General features: G+C 39.0%; 6 non-coding genes across 6 annotated transcripts; 3 read left to right on the top strand and 3 right to left on the bottom strand.

Moving 5' to 3' along the window:
• Window positions 1–4143: 4143 nt before the first annotated feature.
• LOC128514532 (small nucleolar RNA U3) lies at window positions 4144–4353 on the bottom strand. The gene has a single exon (XR_008356490.1). It is a non-coding gene; the product is annotated as a small nucleolar RNA U3 (small nucleolar RNA).
• Window positions 4354–5755: 1402 nt separating this feature from the next.
• LOC128514572 (small nucleolar RNA U3) lies at window positions 5756–5968 on the top strand. Its single transcript, XR_008356523.1, has one exon. It is a non-coding gene; the product is annotated as a small nucleolar RNA U3 (small nucleolar RNA).
• Window positions 5969–11832: 5864 nt separating this feature from the next.
• On the bottom strand, window positions 11833–12042 carry LOC128514529 (small nucleolar RNA U3). The gene has a single exon (XR_008356487.1). It is a non-coding gene; the product is annotated as a small nucleolar RNA U3 (small nucleolar RNA).
• A 1400-nt stretch (window positions 12043–13442) lies between these two features.
• LOC128514588 (small nucleolar RNA U3) lies at window positions 13443–13655 on the top strand. Its single transcript, XR_008356538.1, has one exon. It is a non-coding gene; the product is annotated as a small nucleolar RNA U3 (small nucleolar RNA).
• A 3348-nt stretch (window positions 13656–17003) lies between these two features.
• Window positions 17004–17213, bottom strand: LOC128514518 (small nucleolar RNA U3). Its single transcript, XR_008356476.1, has one exon. It is a non-coding gene; the product is annotated as a small nucleolar RNA U3 (small nucleolar RNA).
• Window positions 17214–18620: 1407 nt separating this feature from the next.
• Window positions 18621–18833, top strand: LOC128514507 (small nucleolar RNA U3). Its single transcript, XR_008356465.1, has one exon. It is a non-coding gene; the product is annotated as a small nucleolar RNA U3 (small nucleolar RNA).
• Window positions 18834–20889: the final 2056 nt, after the last annotated feature.

Below are 20889 nucleotides of genomic sequence, written 5' to 3'. Positions count from 1 at the left end.
TATTTTTGTTGTACAGCTATTTTATTTAAACTTATTGTATTTTTTTATATTTATTTCTTATTTATAGTCTTTTATTTTAAGGTCGCGAGCAGTTGTCTAAGCATTTCACTGCATATCGTACTCTGTATGACTGTGTATGTGACAAATAAACACAGAGAACACTCATCAGCAGTTAAAGCTCATCCATGAAACACAAAGCTATAATCTGATTTTGCAATTAAATTTTATCTTAATGTAAAAATAACCCTTACAGCATTTACAGTGCTTGAAATGAAATTTTTGGCAATGCAATTTATTGTGGTTGTATATTTCAAATGAAAATGTAATTCAGACATTTAAAATTTTATGCAAAATGTTGACCTCACTAAATTGCTGTTGAAAAATATTTTCAAGTGTTAAAAACGCTATCTTCATTATTTTTCAACCATACAAATTTAGGTTGATGAAATTCAGGTAATAAAATCATGAATAAAGAAGATTGTTGGCTACATACCATCCAAAAACAACAAGAAAACCAAATTGGACAGAAGAGCAGTGTTTACTTTTAGCTTTATGTTCAGTGTTTGGAGAATATTTCTTCTTTCCGCCAATTTGTCCTCTGCTATAGAAACTCTGAAGCCTCTTAAAAGTCCTCCTCTCTACTCTTAAGAATTTTTACCTTGGTAAAAAAGAGATGTTTTGTAATGTTTCATTTTTATCTTTACTATGATTTGATTTAAAATTTAAGGGGGAATGTCATAATTCTTAGAATTTTCTTAGAATTTCGTTACTAGAACCAACTTTTAGGCTTGAGAAGTTTTGTGAATATGGGCCCTGACTGCCATCTCTGCTCTGTTTTTCTACGTATTTTACAGCATGTGTACCAGCACTTCCCAAGAATTATGTGTTGAATTTGTGATTAAACACGGTATTTCACTGTAATACTGCCATGTCCGAAGTGAGACCAGGGCGAGTTGGCTTCACTTTCTAAAAAAAATGACAAATTAACCAATAAAAAGCTATCTTCGTAGCATTGTCAATCTGTGATTTGTCAGAACTACGTCAAGCGAATCCAGGATTGAAGGATTAACAAATAGGATGAGGCTGTCCTCCCGCCAACCAACTGTAAAGTCAGATGCCCTTCCACATCACTGTAAGCAAACATTAGAAAGTGCAATTAGTGCGGGTAGAGATTTCAATTTTTTGGTAAAATAAATAAACTTTTTTTTTTTTAACTAAACTACTACTAGAGCAGCAACTAAATATTAAAAACATGACCTGAACACATACATGAGAAAAAAAGGGATTCAGACTTTCGGTGAGGAACATGATGTCCACACAGAGTGGCTAGCTCTTACTGCTAAACTGCAGCTGGTGTTTTGATGGCTGTGATGCTTATATCGCTTTTTCTGTCTTTCTTGTCTAGATTAGTTACATATGTTAACTTCCTGTAGTGTTAATTTTATTGCAATTGACTAAACACAGAAAATATAAAGTATTGAATTACCATAAATATAGGAATATAATCCATGTTTATATAATATGGTTTATAAGTTGTGTGTTTAATACATGTAGTCTACTGAATATTTTGATAAGAATGTACATTTAGTGTAAATCAGTGCATGCAACGTTTTATGTAAAATTATTTTGGAAGTTTATATGGCTGTCAAAGCGGCAACATATGATATACAAAACTAAAGTTTAAGGTTAAGGTTAACCTGACCTCGTTCTGAGCTGCACATATTAACATTGCTTCTAACTAATTTAAAAATGACCTCGATTGTAGTATTTTGAGCAAAAAGTGAGAAAGATATTGTCTAAATATTGTCACATGATCCACATTTTATTCTCATATCACTTAATACGAGAATGAGTAAGTTTACCATCATGTGAAATAAGATTCATATTTATATTTTTGGTACTTAGCCCAGACTAATGTTTTGCCTTCAGGGAATTGCTGTGTGCTGCAAATTTATTTATTTTTTTTTTTTTTACTGTAAGTCCTGATGCATGACATTGGTGCATGCCTGTTTAGGGCCTACATACACTTAAGGAGCAAAATAACAAAAGTTACTACTGTATATTAGCACTTCAGCATCACCATCTACTGTATCTGACTGTGATTTGGATTGTATAATTCTGCATTGTTGTTAATGTGACTGTTCACTTAGCGTGTGTGTGGTGAGAACCTGGACCACTGGTGTTTTCCTCTGGTGCAGCTTTTATGCTCCGAAGCTCCAGACGAGCAGCTTAGAAAAGCCATTATCAAAATGGCAGACGATCTTGGTATGGACAAGTTACTAATATACTCTAATGTTTGTACATACTCTAATGTTTGGCTTTTTATCTGCAGCCTGCAGATGGCGAATGTTCACGGTGCATATCTGCTGCGTGGCGGCGCAATTGGAGCTGAGATCATACGACTATTCCAGCTTTGATCTGTTTGGTTGTGAAAGGTATTTATTGCGTATGTGCGTTTACCGTACATGGATGTGATAATTTGCTTTTACTCATGACTAAGACGTAATTCTCTTTTCCACCCACTTGCCTTTCGAGAAATCAGGCATCAGGGAAGCTATCGAGCGATCCGAGGTTTATGAATATGTGCTGTTTCATGACCTCAGGGTTTGCTTAGCCAAGCTTCCAGGTCAGATTTTTTAAATATTTTTTTCCCATGTCAAATATAAGCAGGAATCATTGTATTAAGAACAAATTACTATGTCTGTCACAGGAGTACAAGCTCTTTCATGCTAGCATGCTAGCGAAGGAGGGACTTTCTGCGAAAAGCGCTTGAGTATTGTAAATGTATCGCTAGAGCAGTCATCACCTCGCCGTCCAGCATCACAGCGGTCTTGATGGAGCAGATTGTTCAAGTAATTGTGATAAAATCCTTCATGAATTTATAGTGGTGTCTGATTACTGACTTACTTTCCCTGTTTGTCTTAAAGTTTTCTAAACAGCTTCACTGAGGGAAGACAGAGAAACCTGAATGGCTGCTGAAACTTCGTCAGCTCCATCAGCAGGACAAAGTGCCTCCACCTCCAGGGTTCCACTTTGATCCAGACAGGTTTTCAGGCTTTCCATCATTTAAACGGCCTGAGAGTCCTGTGCTCCAGTCTTCTCCTGTACAGCGAAACAGCACACCACAGGGGGGGGGTACATTACAATCCAGCTTTTGTACAAATGGTGGTGTGATTATTTCAGATGCTTTTTTTTTTTTTTTTTTTAGTTTAATTTATCAGAATGATTGTTGTCTATTTGTTTAATAGTGGCGTTTGCAGTACGGTACGTGGTGGGAGAGCTGCTGGGAGAAGGAGGCATGGGTTCGGTCTATGCTGAAGTGAGGAAGGCAGAAAAATCGGTAAGTTGCGTGTACATATACACTTAATTACATTTACATGGAAATCATCAGGAAACCCTACTTTTCCTAATTATGTTTGGTGTATGTGAACAGGTTGTTATTAAATATGTGGACAAATCTGTCTGCAGGGAGTACATCAGCAAGGTAAGTAGACCTACTCCACACGTCACAATCAGGTCTCAGAAACCTCTCCCACTAAATCCGTGCTAACCCGATTTCAGCCTGGAGAAACACACAGCCTGCCTCTGGAGGTCGCGTTGATGCAGATGGTGTCCATTCCACCTCGCTGTGAGAACCTGGTGAAGCTATTGCAATGGTTTAAGGTGTCTGTTTGCTTCATCTTGGTTCTGGAGCGACCCAGTCCTTACATGGACCTGCATGAGTTCTGCACTCGTATCAACAGCCCACTGTCTGAACCGCTGGTTTGACACATCACAAGTGCTTCGAAATTTGTGTCATTGGACAGATCCTTACACTGTTTACTAATTTCCTAACTAAGTTCCATCAGTTAAAAGCTGTTAGGAAGCACAACTGTTTTGTGGGGAAGTTCCTTTAACCAATATTTTCTAAGTAGGATATAGGAAATTTTATTTTCTTTAGTAATTTAGTCTTACATTTAAACATATTACACTTGCATCCTGTCATATTTACATTTTCTAACAAACAAAACAGATGTCAAATTTTAATACTTCAGTTATCAGATTTTATATCAATTTTGTTTTATTCTTGTGCTCATTTCAAGCAAAATTTCTGAATAAAACAAAGCTAATCTTCAAACCCATTTTTCAAAAGAAGTTGTCAAAATCACTCTGATCATGTACTTTTCTTTTGATGTCTTTCAAAGACATGATGCTCATCAACAACTATAGCTTATGCATAACACACTCACTATAATTTGATTCATACTCAGAAAAGTACATCATAACTCATCATTGTGATTAGGGAGACGTAACACTTTCCAACCACATTTCCTAGTTAGAAACTTTAGAAATGATCCCTGAAAATATAGTCTTACCTTCTTCTTCCCTCAGACAATCATTGACCCCAAATAACACAGAATTCATGAAAATGGTAGATGTTAGCCTCTACATTAAACAAAAACACTTACTCAGCAATTCACGAGCAAGTAATCTGTAAAACAATTACAGTAATAATTTTTTCATACATCTTGTAAACTAATAAAGTATTTTTGTTCTACGTGTTTCAATATGGTACATTTCATAATAGTATTAGTTTTTGTTTAAAAAACTAGTGAACATTTAATTTCCATAGTATGAAAATTTCACAGCAGCAGCAAGTACAGTATGTGAGGTGCTTACGATACCAGGATAAGGCACTGAGAAGTTACATCTGCGTTGGTGCCATTGCAGGATGTCCTAAATGGTGGAATTTTGTCAAAGGAAAGCAGACAGTACACTTAATAAGTGCCCTGCAGAGCCACCAAGGCAGACATCACTTTTCTATTATTATTATTATTATTATTATTATATGGGACATGTGCTCCCTGAAAAGTGAGCGAAGCAAAAATTTCTGTTTCATCATTACATGGAAATGCTGCTTTGAGACAGTGACAATTGTTAAAAGCACTGTACAAATAAAATTTTATTGAATTGAAATTAAAATATCTTTAGGTCAAGACTCATTGGCAGTTATTACAAACACTAGACTGGAGATGTGGCTGGCAAGGGTGGCACAACCAAGTATTAGGTTTAGGGGCAATTACTTTTTCACATAGAGGTCGGCAGGTTTGGAATATTTTTCATTAAAAAATGAAATCATCATTTAAATACTGTATTTCATGTCAGATTTCATTCAATATATTTAGAATTAATTAAATATTCTTAGATTTCATTTAGTTTTCTTATGAATAATTGCCTTAACCTTATGCCATATAGACACAGTGTATTCCTGAAAAAGTAGTTGAGTAAAAGCACTAAATACTCGGCCCAAGTACAAATCCTCTAAAATAATACTTACTAATAATAGTATACTTTTTGTTTTTAGTGTAGTTTAGGTGAATTGCTGTGTTTTGGTATAATCTTATTATTTGGTAATATCATTTTCATGATTTATGTGTTATTTGGGGTCCTTAAGTGTTCCAGGATTAAAAGAAAAAGTGTATTTCTAGGGAAAATGTTTACTTAAAGATATATAATCTTATATAATCTCTCTGTGTTTGTGACAGTAGGAACTTTGTGGGACTAACTAAAAGTGCATGTTATGCAACAGTGTTTTGCAAAATGTTTAGTGATGCTTGATTCAAAGTACAAATCATCTAAAATAATGCTTAGATGCAGTAAGGTTAGTTTGTATTTTTAGCATAGTTCATGTGGATTTCTGTATAGTTAAGTATAGAAGCTAAAACCTACCATTTTCATGATTTTTGTGTTATTTGGGGTCAGAGGGTGAAAAGGTAAGACTATACTTTCTGGGATCATTTCTATAGTTTCTAACTAGGAAATGTGATTGGAAAGTGTTACATCTCTCTAATCACGATGACGAGTTAGGATGTACTTTTCTGAGCATGAGTCAGATTATAGCTTTGTGCTTCATGCTTGAGCTATAATTGTTGGTGAGTGTTCTCTGTCTTTAAAAGACATCAGAAGAAAAGTACGTGATCAGAGTGATTTTGTCTATTTTCTTTTTAAAACAAGTTTTAATAACAATGTTTTCAATAGTTTGTTGTGAAACGTGATACTATTTCATGTATAAAACTCTTCATTTATGATGTTTGTTGAGTAAAAATAAAGGTGAACTAGTGTGTTTAATGGGTCTGACTAAAGGTCTGACAAATTGTGAATAAAATGATTTCCAATTGGTTCCCTACACTATGTAATATGAGAATGATGTGAAATACTGTAATGGAACATATTGTGGCATGGGCGGGGTTTCGATTGGGAACCGTCATGCTTTGCGGGATGGGTTGTTATGTTGTTATGTGGGGAAAGGTGTTTGGGGTTAGTGGCTTCGGCCAGGTTGTGTGTGTGGGTTAGAAGTGTGTCTTGTGTTTTGTGTGACTTGTAGATTGTTAATGTGCCGTTTATGTAAAAGAGCGATTAAAATACTCCCAGTCATTTGCATTGGGCAGCAAGGAAGCTCACTCGCCTCGTCACGTTCCTACGTAGCGCTGAAAAACGCTACAATTGGTGTCAGAAGTGGGATGATGAGTCGTGGGTTAGAACGCACCCCGGAGGAAATCCAGAGAATTCAAATAGGCTGCCGAGTAGCAGAGCAGCTGAGGAGGAAGAAAACCCTCCCTTTTTGCCCAGCGCGGGCAAAGAGCGGCGACCGGAGCGGAGCGGCGAGCCTATTTGCCAAGGAGCTGCCTCTGAGCCACTGGGGGCGTTCGCCATGGACTTGAGGTCTCTCGCGCGCAGAGGCTACCTGGAGTTCGGGCCCGTCCAGCAGGAGGAGCTAGCGCGGTGTGTGTTTCTGCGGGGAGTCCGGCCGTGGCGGCTTCGCGAGCACATCCGGTTAGTGGCACCGGCTTCCCTGGCTGAGGTGCTGCGCGAGGCGGAGAGCGCCGAACCCATCATGGCAGAGCGCCACGGCGAAAGAGCCGAGCGACCTCCCGTGGCTCAGGGCCGCTCGGTAGGTGAACCTAGCCGGGGACAGGGCTACCCAGCATGGCTAGGCCTCGACCCCGCTTCCGAGATTCCGCGACGACGCCGAGGCCAGGGACCGCCGGATTACCGCTGCAATGCTCTCAGGTCTGAGGACAACGTACCCCAGCAGCCGTTAAACTAGCTTTGGGGGGCGCCGAGGGGAAGCCGCCTCCCACAGCCTTCTTTGTTTCCCCAACTGCCGGGAAACAACTTCCGGTCAGGACGTGTAGGAAATTGCGCGGGGGTCTACATTAACTGTGGCCTGGACAACATGTCGCTACGGGCACTCATGGACACCGGCTCTACAGTTTCGCTGCTGCGCTGTGGAGTACTAGGACAAGGCAATCGCGGTTGTATGCTGCCGGCCCCAGCCATGAACATTCGCACCGTGTCGGAGAGCTATTTGGAGATACGGGTTTGTCGCACAGTGCGAATACAAGTAGGTGCACTCTTTTTCATCCATTCTTTGTGGCCGACATTGAGGATGATTGTATCTTGGGGTTGGATATTTTGGAAAGGTGGGGTGCAGTACTGAACCTCGAAGACGGAACGTTGCGTGGGAGCTTCGGGTTAGCCAGGTTGCTAGTGCCCAAAGCGCAGCCGGACATGTTAGTAGAGCGCACCAGGGGGTCGGAACTTCCGGTGGCAGACCGAACGAGAATAATGGCCGAGCTTATGCAGCGTAGGGCTCAGTCAGACACAGACCGACACAGTGAAGTCCCTTTTACATGAGTTCGCGGACATTTTCGCGGTAGATGAGCGCGAGTGCACACATACTAATTTGGTGCAGCACACGATTGATACGGGTAACGCAGCTACAGTTCAGTTACATTCGAGACGCCTTCCCTTAGCTAAACGAGCTATCGCCGAGCAGAAGCTGCGTGAGATGGCCGACTCGGGCGTCATAGAGCCAGCGTCCGGACCATGGTCTTCACCCGTTGTATTGGTGCGTAAAAAGGACGAATCGTGGCGGTTTTGTGTTGATTTCCGGCGGTTGAACAAGGTGACGCGCAAAGATTCCCATCCGTTGCCGCGAATAGATAATGCGCTGGAACACGTTGTGGGCTCGGCGTGGTTTAGCTCGTTAGATCTGCGAAGCGGGTATTGTCAAGTAGAGCTCGCTCCGGAAGCGCGACCTAAAACCGTGTTCTCGATCGAGCAAGGGCTATGGCAGTTCCGGCGCATGCCGTTCGGCCTGTGTAACGCTCCAGCTACGTTCGAACGGCTAATGGAGAAGGTGTTAGCCGATATTCCTCGCAACTGTTGTGTCGTCTACCTGGACGATTTACTGGTGCACGGCAGGGAGTTTGAGGTCGCGCTAGCTAACCTACGGGAAGTATTTTTGGCTATCCGGCAGGCGAATTTGCGGCTCAACCCCAAAAAGTGTCAGCGGAGAGAGTTTTTTTAGGACATGTAATTAGTGCTAGAGGGATTGCCACCGATCCAGCTAAAATTGCGGCGGTACAGAATTGGCCCGAACCGCTAAATGTGTCCCAGCTACGCACCTTCCTCGGGTTAGCTTCTTACTATCGCCAGTTCGTGAAGGATTTTGCCACGATCGCCAGTCCGCTGCACGGCCTCACGAAAAAGAATCAGCCGTTTCGCTGGGACAGGGTGCACGCGCGTGCTTTCACTCAGTTACGGGAAGCTCTGGTCACGTCGCCTGTTCTCAGATATCTGGACGCGTCTCGTACGTTTATCCTCGACACAGACGCAAGCGATGTAGGGCTGGGGGCTGTCCTGTCTCAGGTTTCCGAGGGTAAAGAGCGCGCTCGTGAATCAGAACATTCTCCCGGCGCAGTCCTCCGGAGCCTCCGTCGGTAATCCGCCGTCCGAGCCGGCGTGCAGCTGAGTCACTGCGTCGCCTAAATCATCGCCTGTAGTCGTTACGCCTGTGCCACAGATGGACCGTGATCAGCTCATTGCCGAGCAGGAGAAGGATCTGGCGCTGCAGCGGGTACTGGGTTGGGTTAACGCGGGCCAGAGACCGGATTATGCCGCGGTTGCTCACCTGGGACAAGAGGAAAAAGCCTTTCACTCGCAGTTTAATCGACTCTCGTTGCGGGGGGGTTTACTCTACCGCCACTGGGAACGGCCGTGTGGCGCTGGCAAATCTTTTCAGCTGCTGGTGCCGCGGACTCTGCGGGCACGAGTGTTAGGAATGGTTCACGGGCATGCGGGTGCGGGACACTTCGGAGTCACTAAAACGCTGCAGCGGTTGCGCGGCCGTTTCTACTGGCCGGGCTGTCACACTGATAGTGAACTCTTTGTTCACAGATGCGACGTCTGCACGGCAAAGAAGGGCACTACCCAGCGCTTGCGAGCACCTTTGCAAGACTTTCGGGTGGGGGCACCCATGGAGCGTATGGGCGTGGACATTTCCCATCTACGATCGCGGGAACCGGTATGTGCTGGTAGACATGGATTATTTCACCAAGTGGCCGGAGGCGTTTGCTGTTCCTGACCAGAGCGCTTCCACCACGGCTCGAGTATTGGTGGATGAGGTGTTCAGACGATTCGGCGCCCCAGAGCAGTTGCACAGCGATCAGGGGCGTAACTTCGAGGCGGAGGTGTTTGCGGCGGTGTGCGAGCGCCTCGGGGTGAAAAAGACCCGCACAACGCCCCTGCATCCGCAAAGTGACGGCCTCGTGGAACGCTTTAATCGAACGCTCACCACCCAACTCGCCGTGCTTACCAGCGACCGGCAAAAGGATTGGGACGAACATTTGCCTCTCGTGCTTTGGGCTTATCGCACAGCGGTGCAGGAATTCTCCAACGCCAGCTGCGTTGCTGTTCGGTCGCAAGCAGCGCCGCTTGTATGATACTCACAGCCGGAGGTAAGATTTTGCTACTTGGGAGCAGGTTTGGGTGTATTTCCCCTGAAAGAAAAAGGGGACTCTTGCCGAAGCTTATGTCGCACTGGGTGGGCGAAGGAAGATGACCACATCCCCCCCCCCCCCCCCATGTTTGTCTTAATGTTCTTTCCTTTGTTTTACAAATATGACCCAATATACACTACCGTTCAAAAGTTTGGAGTCACTTGCAAATTTCTTTGTTTTTGTTTAGTGATTTATTTTCTACATTCTACAACAATACTGGGGATTTTAAAACTATAAAATAACACATATGGAATTAGGTAATTATGTAACAACAAAAACAACAGTTAGTTGTTATTTTAAGACACAGATTTCAGCCTTTCTGTAATAATTCTTGCAAGAACAGTATTGTCAAGTGCATTTGCAAAATCCGTCAAGCACCATAATGAAACTGGCTGTCATAAAGACCATCCCAGGAGGGCGAGACCAAAACCTACCTCTGCCACAGACGAGAAGTTCATTTAGAGTTATCAGCCTAGAAAATGACCAATTAACAGCACCTTAGATTAGAGGCGTTATGAAGTCTTTACAGAGCGTAAGTAGCAGACACATCTCACCATTAACTGTTCAAAGGAGATTAATGCATTTTTTGGATGCCTTCAGCATTCCTTTACAATGTAGAAAGAAATAAAAATCAGGAACGATCATGGAGTTAGAAAGTGACCCCAAACTTTTGAACTGTAGTGTATGTTCAGTGATACTTCAAATAATATGCTTAAAAAGCTTTTTTTTTCTGTATTGCGTTATATTTTTATACTAGTAAGTTGTGTGCTAAGTCAAAAGTCATGAAAGATGGCCGACTGGTGTCAACTTCAGTCAGTTCTGCTCATTTTAGTAGATCAGATTAAGAGGGATAATTTACCAGTAAACACTGTACTGCCACCTACTGCATAGAATACGTATTGCACCAAATCGATACTTCATGCGCTATTTAACATATATATGCATATATACTGCATATAGGCTTCATATATGCGCATATATCCTCATATAGGTTCTTTCCATGTGGGACCAGAACGGAGGTACGTTACAATCCAGTTTTGTACAAATGGTGGTCTGATTATTTCGGATGCCTTTTTTTTTTTTTTTTAGATTAATTGATCAGAATGATTGTTGTGTGTCTATTTGTTTAATAGTGGCGTTTGCAGCACGGTACGTGTTGGGAGAGCTGCTGGGAGAAGGAGGCATGGGTTCGGTCTATGCTGGAGTGAGGAAGGCAGAAAAATCGGTAAGTTGCGTGCACATATACACTTAATTACATTTAAATGGAAATCATCAGGAATTCCTTCTTTTCCTAATTATGTTCAGTGTATGTGAACAGGTCGCTATTAAATATGTGGACAAATCTGTCTGCAAGGAGTACATCAGCAAGGTAAGTAGACCTACTCCACACGTCACTATCAGGTCTCAGAAACCTCTCCCACTAAATCCGTGCTAACCCTATTTCAGCCTGGAAAAACACACAGCCTGCCTCGCGTTGATGCAGATGGTGTCCATTTCCCCTCGCTGGTGGAACCTGGTGGAGCTATTGCAATGGTTTAAGGTGTCTGTTTGCTTCATCTTGGTTCTGGAGCGACCCAGTCCTTACATGGACCTGCATGAGTTCTGCACTCGTATCAACAGCCCACTGTCTGAACCGCTGGCTTGACACATCACAAGTGCTTTGAAATTTGTGTCATTGGACAGATCCTTACACTGTTTACTAATTTCCTAACTAAGTTCCATCAGTTAAAAGCTGTTAAGAAGCACAACTGTTTTGTGGAGAAGTTCCTTTAACCAATATTTTCTAAGTAGGCTATAGGAAATTTTATTTTATTTATTTCCTTAAGTAATTAAGTCTTACATTTAAACATATTACACTTGCATTCTGTCATATTTATATTTTCTAACAAACAAAAGGCAAGTTTTAATACTTCAGTTATTATTAGATTTTATATCAATTCTGTCTTACTCCTGTGCTCATCTCAAACAGAATTTCTGATCAAAACAAATCTTTAAACCTTTTTTCAAAATCACTCTGATCATGTACTTTTCTTTTGATGTCTTTCAAAGACACAACACCCATCAACAATTATAGCTTATGCATAATAAACTCGCTATAATCTGATTCATACTCAGAAAAGTACATCATAACTCATCATTGTGATTAGGGAGACGTAACACTTTCCAACCACATTTCCTAGTTAGGAACTATAGTAATGATCCCTGAAAGTATAGTCTTACCTTCTTCTTCCCTCAGACACTCATTGACCCCAAATAACACAGAATTCATGAAAATGGTAGATGTTAGCCTCTACATTAAACAAAAACACTTACACAGCAATTCACGAGCAAATAATCTGTAAAACAATTACAGTAATAATTTTTTCATACATCTTGTAAACTAATAAAGTATTTTTGTTATACGTGTTTCAATATAGTACATTTCATAATAGTATTAGTTTTTGTTTAAAAAACTAGTCAACATTTAATTTCCATAGTGTGGAAATTTCACAGCAGCAGCAAGTACAGTATCTGAGGTGCTTACGATACCAGGATAAGGCACTGAGAAGTTACATCTGCGTTGGTGCCATTGCAGGATGTCCTGAATAGTGGAATTTTGTCAAAGGAAAGCAGACAGTACACTTAATAAGTGCCCTGCAGAGCCACCAAGGCAGACATCACTTTTCTATTATTATTATTATTATTATTATTATATGAGACATGTGCTCCCTGAAAACTGAGCGAAGCAAAAATCTCTGTTTCATCATTACATGGAAATGCTGCTTTAAGACAGTGACAATTGTTAAATGCACTGTACAAATAAAATTTAATTGAATTGAAATTAAAATATCTTTAGGTCAAGACTCATTGGCAGTTATTACAAACACTAGACTGGAGATGTGGCTGGCAAGGGTGGAACAACCAAGTATTAGGTTTAGGGGCAATAACTTTTCACATAGAGATCGGCAGGTTTGGAATATTTTTCATTAATAAATGAAATCATAATTTAAATACTGTATTTTATGTCGTGTTTCATCCAATATATTTAGAATTAATTAAATATTCTTACATTTCATTCAGTTTTCTTATGAATAATTGCCTTAACCTTATGTCATATAGACACAGTGTATTCCTGGAAATGTAGTTGAGTAAAAGAACAAAATACTCGACCCAAGTACAAATCCTCTAAAACAATACTTTAGTATACTTTTTGTTTTTAGCATAGTTTAGGTGAATTGCTGTGTTTTGGTATAATCTAAACTTCACCCTTTTCATGATTTATGTGTTATTTGCGGACCTTAAGTGTTTTAGGAATAAAAGAAAAAGTGTATTTCTAGGGAAAATGTTTACTAAAAGATATATAATCTTATAAAATCTCTCTGTGTTTGTAAAAATAAGAACTTTGTAAGACTAACTAAAAGTGCACGTTATACAACATTGTTTGGCAAAATCTTTAGTGATGCTTGATTCAAAGTACAAATCATCTAAAATAATGCTTAGATGCAGTAAGGATAGTTTGTATTTTTAGCATAGTTCATGTGGATTTCTGTATAGTTGTTTAGGTATAGAAGTTAAAACCTACCATTTTCATGATTTTTGTGTTATTTAAGGTCAGTGAGTGTCTGTGGGTGAAAAGGTAAGACTATACTTTCAGGGATCATTTCTATAGTTTCTAACTAGGAAATGTGATTGGAAAGTGTTACGCCTCCCTAATCACGATGATGAGTTATGATGTACTTTTCTGAGCATGAATCAGATTATAGCTTTGTGTTTCATGAATGAGCTATAATTGTTGATGAGTGTTCTCTGTCTTTAAAAGACATCAGAAGAAAAGTACATGATCAGAGTGATTTTGTCTATTTTCTTTTAAAAACAATTTTTTATAACAATAATTTTAATAGGTTGTTATGGAATCTGATATTATTTCATGTGTAAAACTTCTCATTTATGAAGTTTGTTGAGTTACAATAAAGGTGAGCAAGTGTGTTATCTTTAACAGTCTGACTAAAGGTCTGACAAATTATGAATAAATTGATTTTGTAGTTATGCCTTAATAATGTCAGGTTTCATTTGAAATATTCACATTTATAGTTTTCATTTAACACATCCAGACAGTTCTTAATGAAATCTAAAAGTAAAATTTCCACAGCATCAGCAACAGGTTATCCCTGCAAGGGGAACTAAAGTACACGGTGAATTAAGTACCTTGCAATGTCATTAACACATCGATTGTGTTAGCAACAAAAATGACAAATTAACCAATAAGAAGCTATCTTCCTACTGTAGCATTGTCAATCTGTGATTTGTCAGAACTATGTCAAGAGAATCCAGGATTGAAGGATTAACAAATAGGATGAGGTTGCTGTTGTCCCGCCAACCAACTGTAAAGTCAGATGCCCTTCTACATCACTGTAAGTCCGTGGTTCTCAAAGTGTGGGGAATACAGACATGACAGGTGGGGTGCAATGAACGGGAGGAAATTAGTGGAAAATAATAGGAAAGTATCTATTCTAATTCATATGGAACTCCAAAGTGTTTTAAAATAAATAAATAGGACATGATGAAATAAATAACTCTATGAATAACTAAGACACATCTATTTATGAGAATATATTGTGAAATACTGTAATGGAACATATTTTGAAAAAAAGCATATCATTGTGAAATATATTGCACTCTGCCATATAAATTTACTTATTATTATGAAATAATATTTTATGGTCATTATTTTTCCCAATAACAGAGATTATTGCAGAGGCATTTTATTTAATTCATGCTGTTTTTATTTTAAAATCCCCTTTTTTACGATGGCCTACTTATTTTATAATGCGACTTTTTAGCAGAATGAGTCGCTCTGTCAATCAGCGCCAGAGGGTTGGACCTGCGCGCCCATTGGCTGATCCTTTAACATCGATTAGTTTCCCTGGATACCTCCTCCGCTGCTACAGCTAGCAATAATGTGCTAGGCAGTGGCGGACTGGCCGTCTGGTGAGCTCAGCTGTGCTGCCCCCAACGCTCTATTGTTTTATCCTTTTCTTTACTTTTACTGTATGTTTTGTATTATAACTTTGTGACGCTGAAAAAGGCTAATAAAGTTTTTGTGCTGAACGCTATTGTTGGCTCTGAACTCTTTTTTTCCCCCACGCAAGTTTGTGTGCATGTGAATGTAATGTAATCCTATTCCATACGTGTTCTGAAACCACGCCCCCTTTTACTTTTAATTTACAGAGGGAGAGAGATGGATCCTTTCTCAATACAACAAAGAATGAATAATTGCCATGGATGAAAATTGTCAAAAAAGAAAAGGTGGAGCTGAAAATTTATGCGACAAGAAGAATAAGCTTTAAAAGCAGATGCTGTGAAAATCTTCAAATTAACAGATTATGCCTTTGGCGTGAGGGGAAATTAAAGTTCCGCAGGCTCTGACAGCTTTAACATTACGGTCAGGGACAGCGAGTCTGGATCCAGCAGCCTCAGGGTCAGGGATGATGATGACCAGCACCTCTCCCCTTCTATACCCGAGCCAAGTGAAAATCAACTGAACAGATAAACTTGAATAAAATCAAAGGCAGCATTAGCTCGGGCTAGTAAACTAGTTACTCATTTTAATTATGATTGTAGACAATATTAATTCAAAATAAGGCTGAGAAAATATTATTTCGAAATAATATTGACTACAATAATAATTACTAGCATAAGCTGATGCTGCTACTGAGTTTATTCCAGATGACCTGTTCAGTTTGATTGGCATCATTTTCACTCTGGTAGAGAAGGGGAGATGTGTTGGTCATCATTATCAGGCACTGGTTCATCATCACTGACAGCTTACACTGATGAGTGGTATATCTTACACTGACTGCATCAAGATGACACCGCCCCCCCGACCTGCTAAAATATTGTTTTTATAGTTTTATATGTTGTTTGTCTTAATGTTCTTTCCTTTGTTTTACAAATATGACCCAATATACACTACCGTTCAAAAGTTTGGGGTCACTTGCAAATTTCTTTGTTTTTGTTTAGTGATTTATTTTCTACATTCTACAACAATACTGGGGATTTCAAAACTATAAAATAACACATATGGAATTAGGTAATTATGTAACAACAAAAACAACAGTTAGTTGTTATTTTACACAGAGGTCAGCCTTTCTGTAATAGTTCTTGCAAGAACAGTATTGTCAAGTGCATTTGCAAAATCCGTCAAGCACCATAATGAAACTGGCTCTCATAAAGACCATCCCAGGAGGGTGAGACCAGAACCTACCTCTGCCACAGACGAGAAGTTCATTTAGAGTTATCAGCCTGAAAAATGACCAATTAACAGCAACTCAGATTAGAGGCGTTATAAAATCTTTACAGAGCGTAAGTGGCAGACAAATCTCAATATCAACTGTTTAAAGGAAATTAATGCATTTTTGGACGCCTTCAGCATTCCTTTACAATGTAGAAAAAAATAAAAATCAGGAACGATCATGAAGTTAGAAAGTGACCCCAAACTTTTGAACTGTAGTGTATGTTCAGTAATACTTCAAATAATATGCTTAAAAAGCTTTTTTTTTTCTGTATTGCGTTATATTTTTATACTAGTAAGTTGTGTGCTAAGTCAAAAGTCATGGAAGATGGCCGACTGGTGTCAACTTCAGTCAGTTCTGCTTATTTTAGCAGATCAGATAGAGAGGGATAATTTACCAGTAAACACTGCACTGCCACCTACTGCATATAATACGTATTGCACCAAATCGATATTTCATGCGCTATTTATCATATACAGTATATGATATCAACAGCCCACTGTCTGAACCGCTGGCTTGACACATCAAAAGTGCTTCAAAATTTGTGTCATTGGACAGATCCTTACACTGTTTACTAATTTCCTAACTAAGTTCCATCAGTTAAAAGCTGTTAGGAAGCACAACTGTTTTGTGGGGAAGCTCCTTTAACCAATATTTCTTAAGTAGGCTATAGGAAATTTTATTTCCTTTATTTCCTTTAGTAATTTAGTCACACATTTAAACATATTACACTTGCATCCTGTCATATTTTTATTTTTTAGAAAACAAAACAGATGCCAGGTTTCAGTATTTCAGTTATTATCAGATTTTATAGAAATTCTGTTTTATTTCTGTGCTCATTTCAAACAGAATTTCTGAATAAAACAAAGCTGATCTTCAGACCCATTTTTTGTCCCAAGTTGTCAGAATCACCCTGATCATGTACTTTTCTTTTGATGTCTTTCAAAGACCTAACACTCATGAACAATTATAGCTTATGTATAACACACTCGCTATAATCTGATTCATACTCAGAAAAGTACATCATAACTCATCATTGTGATTAGGGAGACGTAACACTTTCCAACCACATTTCCTAGTTAGAAACTACAGAAATGATCCCTGAAAGTATAGTCTTACCTTCTTCTTTCCTTAAACACTGATTGACCCCAAATAACACAGAATTCATGAAAATGGTAGATGTTAGCCTCTACATTAAAACACCTACACAGCAATTCACAGGCAAGTAATCTGTAAAACAATTACAGTAATAATTTTTTCATACATCTTGTAAACCAATAAAGTATTTTTGTTATACGCTTTTCAATATAATACATTTCGTAATAGTATTAGTTTTTGTTTAAAAAAACTATTCAACATACAATTTTCATAGTGTGGAAAGTTCACAGCAGCAGCAAGTACAGTATCTGAGGTGCTTACGATACCAGGATAAGGCACTAAGAAGTTACATCTGTGTTGGTGCCATTGCAGGATGTCCTGAATAGTGGAATTTTGTCAAAGGAAAGCAGAGAGTACACTTAATAAGTGCCCTGCAGTGCCACCAAGGCAGACATCACTTTTCTATTATTATTATTATTATTATTACTACTATTATTATTATATGAGACATTTGCTCCCTGAAAAGTGAGCAAAGCAAAAATCTCTGTTTCATCTTTACATGGAAATGCTGCTTTGAGACAGTGACAATTGTTAAAAGCACTGTTTAAATAAAATTGAATTGAATTGAAATTAAAATATCTTTAGGTCAAGACTCATTGGCAGTTATTACAAACACTAGACTGGAGATGTGGTTGGCAAGGGTGGCACAACCAAGTATTACGTTTAGGGGCAATTACTTTTTCACATAGAGGTCGGCAGGTTTGGAATATTTTTCATTAATAAATGAAATCATCATTTAAATATTGTATTTCATGTCAGATTTCATCCAATATATTTAGAATTAACTAAATATTCTTACATTTCATTTAGTTTTCTTATGAATAATTGCCTTAACCTCATGCCATATAGACACAGTGTATTCCTGGAAATGCAGTTGAGTAAAAGTACGAAATACTCGTCCCAAGTACAAATCCTCTAAAATAATACTTTAGTATACTTTTTGTTTTTAGCAAAGTTTAGGTAAAGTGCTGTGTTTTGGTATAATCAGAAAATTCACCATTTTCATGATTTCTGTGTTATTTGGGTCCTTAAGTGTCAGGATTAAAAGAAAAAGTGTATTTCTAGGGAAAATATTTACCGAAAGATATATAATCTTATAAAATCTCTCTGTGTTTGTGACAGTAGGAACTTTGTGGGACTAACAAAAGTGCACGCTATACAACATTGTTTTGCAAAATTTTTAGTGATGCTTGATTCAAAATACAAATCATCTAAAATAATGCTTAGATGGAGTAAGGATAGTTTGTATTTTTAGCATAGTTCATCTGAATTTCTGTATAGTTGTTTAAGTATAGAAGCTAAAACCTACCATTTTCATGATTTTTGTGTTATTTGGGGTCAGTGAGTGTCTGAGGGGTGAAAAGGTAAGACTATACTTTCAGGGATAATTTCTATAGTTTCTAACTAGGAAATGTGATTGGAAAGTGTTACGTCTCCCTTATCACGATGATGAGTTATGATGTACTGTTCTGAGCATGAATCAGATTATAGCTTTGTGTTTATTGGATGAGCTATAATTGTTGATGAGTGTTCTCTTTCTTTTGAAGACATCAGAAGAAAAGTACATGATCAGAGTGATTTTATGAAAGAAAGTTTTAAATCAAGTTTGAATCTTAGTTTTCTTTTCTATATGAAATACTATTTAAAACAAGCGCAATAATTTCAGTAGTTTGTGACAAAATTTGGTACTTTTTCAAGTGCAAAACTCCCCGTTTATGAAGTTTGTTGAGTAAAGATAAAGATAAGCAAGTGTGGCATTTTTAATAGTCTGAGTAAAAGTTTGACAAATTATGTAATTAAATTGGTTTTCAACTGGTTTCCTACACAAGAAAACACAAGATGGTGGTTATGCCTTAAGGATGTCAGGTTTTATTTAAAATACTCACATTTATAGTTTTCATTTAACACATCCAGACAGTTCTTAATGAAATCTAAAAGTGAAATTTCCACAGCATCAGCAACTGGTTATCCCTGCAAGGGGAACTAACACATCCATTAATTTTCTATTATTATTATTATTATATACAAAGAAATGCCTTCACATCAAAGCTCGTTGCCAGTTATCATGAATGCCTGGTTACAGTTCTTGGGGGGCAGGGGACAACCCTTCCTACTTTTGACATAGAGACAGGTTTGGCCATTTGTTCATTAATAAATCAAATCATCATTTAAAACCATATTTGGTATTTAATCAGATTATCTATGTGTATGGTGGCACGGTGGTTTAGTGGTTAACATTGTCACCTTGCACCTCCAGGGTCGAAGGTTCAATTTCCATGTTGAGTCTGAGTGCATGGAGTTTGCGGTTTCTTTCCATAATCCAAAGACATGCAGATTAGGCTGACTGGCATTCCCAAATTGCCTGTAGTGTGTAAATGAGCCTGTGAATGTGTGTACTGTATGTGTGTGCCCTGCGGTAATTTGGCACCCTGTCTAGAGTGTACCCCGCATTGTGCTATGTCTCTTGGTATAAGCTTCAGGCTCCCTGCGACCCTGTATACAGGACAAGGCAGTATAGATGATAAGTAAATGAGTAATGTTTGTGCATTTATCCTCCTGTCAGTAGCTTATAATCTCCCTGGACAACAATCGAATCACTCTTTCAGTCACCTTGAGGTAACTCTGGACAATCAACTGTCATTTTTCTAACATGTTGCTAATGTTACTTGTTCTTGACATTTTTTTCTTTACCATGTTAGAAGAATTTCTCCATTTCCTTTAGAAGTATAATAGTGGCAAAATTTCCCAAAGAAAAATTGCATGTTGAATTACAAATTACATTTGCTCACCTTCATTTTAACTCAACTAACTTGAGTTAAACACCTGAAATAGTATCAGATTTTACAACAAACTATTAAAATTAATGTGCTTGTCTCAAACAGTATTTCTTGAAGAAAACAAAGCTAATATTTAAATTTGTTTTTAAAAGAAAATTGACAAAATCACTCTGATCATGTACCGTCCAAATCGTTCTACTGATGATGCCATCTCTCATCTCCTCCACACATCACTTACTCACTTGGACACTAGAAGGGGGAATTACGTTAAAATGCTCTTCATCGACTACAGCTCTAGATTTAATACCATAATTTCCTCCACACTCATCACCAAGCTGGAGCAACTGGGACTTAGCTCATCTCTGTGTCAGTGGATCTCTAATTTTCTAACTGGCAGACCACAGGCAGTAAAGATGGGCGGACATGTCTCAGCCTCCATTACTCTCAGCACTGGAGCGCCCAGGAGTGTGTTCTGAGCCCCCTGCTCTACTCTTTGTACACATATGACTAGCTCCACCACCATCATGGCCTACCTGAAGGAGATTAGGAATCTGGAGAACTGGTGCCAAAGGAACAACCACCTTCTAAACATCAGTAAGACAAAGAAGTTGATAGTGGACTTCAGCACTAAGCAGGAAAGGGACTACCAGACCCCCGTCTGCAACGAGAGCCCAGTGGAGAGAGTGGACAGCTTCAAATACCTTTGTTTTCACATCACACAGGACCTGTCATGGTCCTGTCACATCAACACCATGACGAGCTCTACAGTGGGTGGTGCGATCAGCAGAGCGCATCATCCGCACCGAGCTCCTCGACCTGCACTCGATCTACAGCAGCTGGTGCTGGACCAAGGTCAGG

The sequence above is a fragment of the Clarias gariepinus genome, chromosome 26 (genome assembly GCF_024256425.1).
Source record: "Clarias gariepinus isolate MV-2021 ecotype Netherlands chromosome 26, CGAR_prim_01v2, whole genome shotgun sequence".
Classification (NCBI taxonomy): domain Eukaryota; kingdom Metazoa; phylum Chordata; class Actinopteri; order Siluriformes; family Clariidae; genus Clarias; species Clarias gariepinus.
Note: the sequence above shows the minus strand (reverse complement) of the source record. Positions and strands in the feature narration are given on the sequence as shown.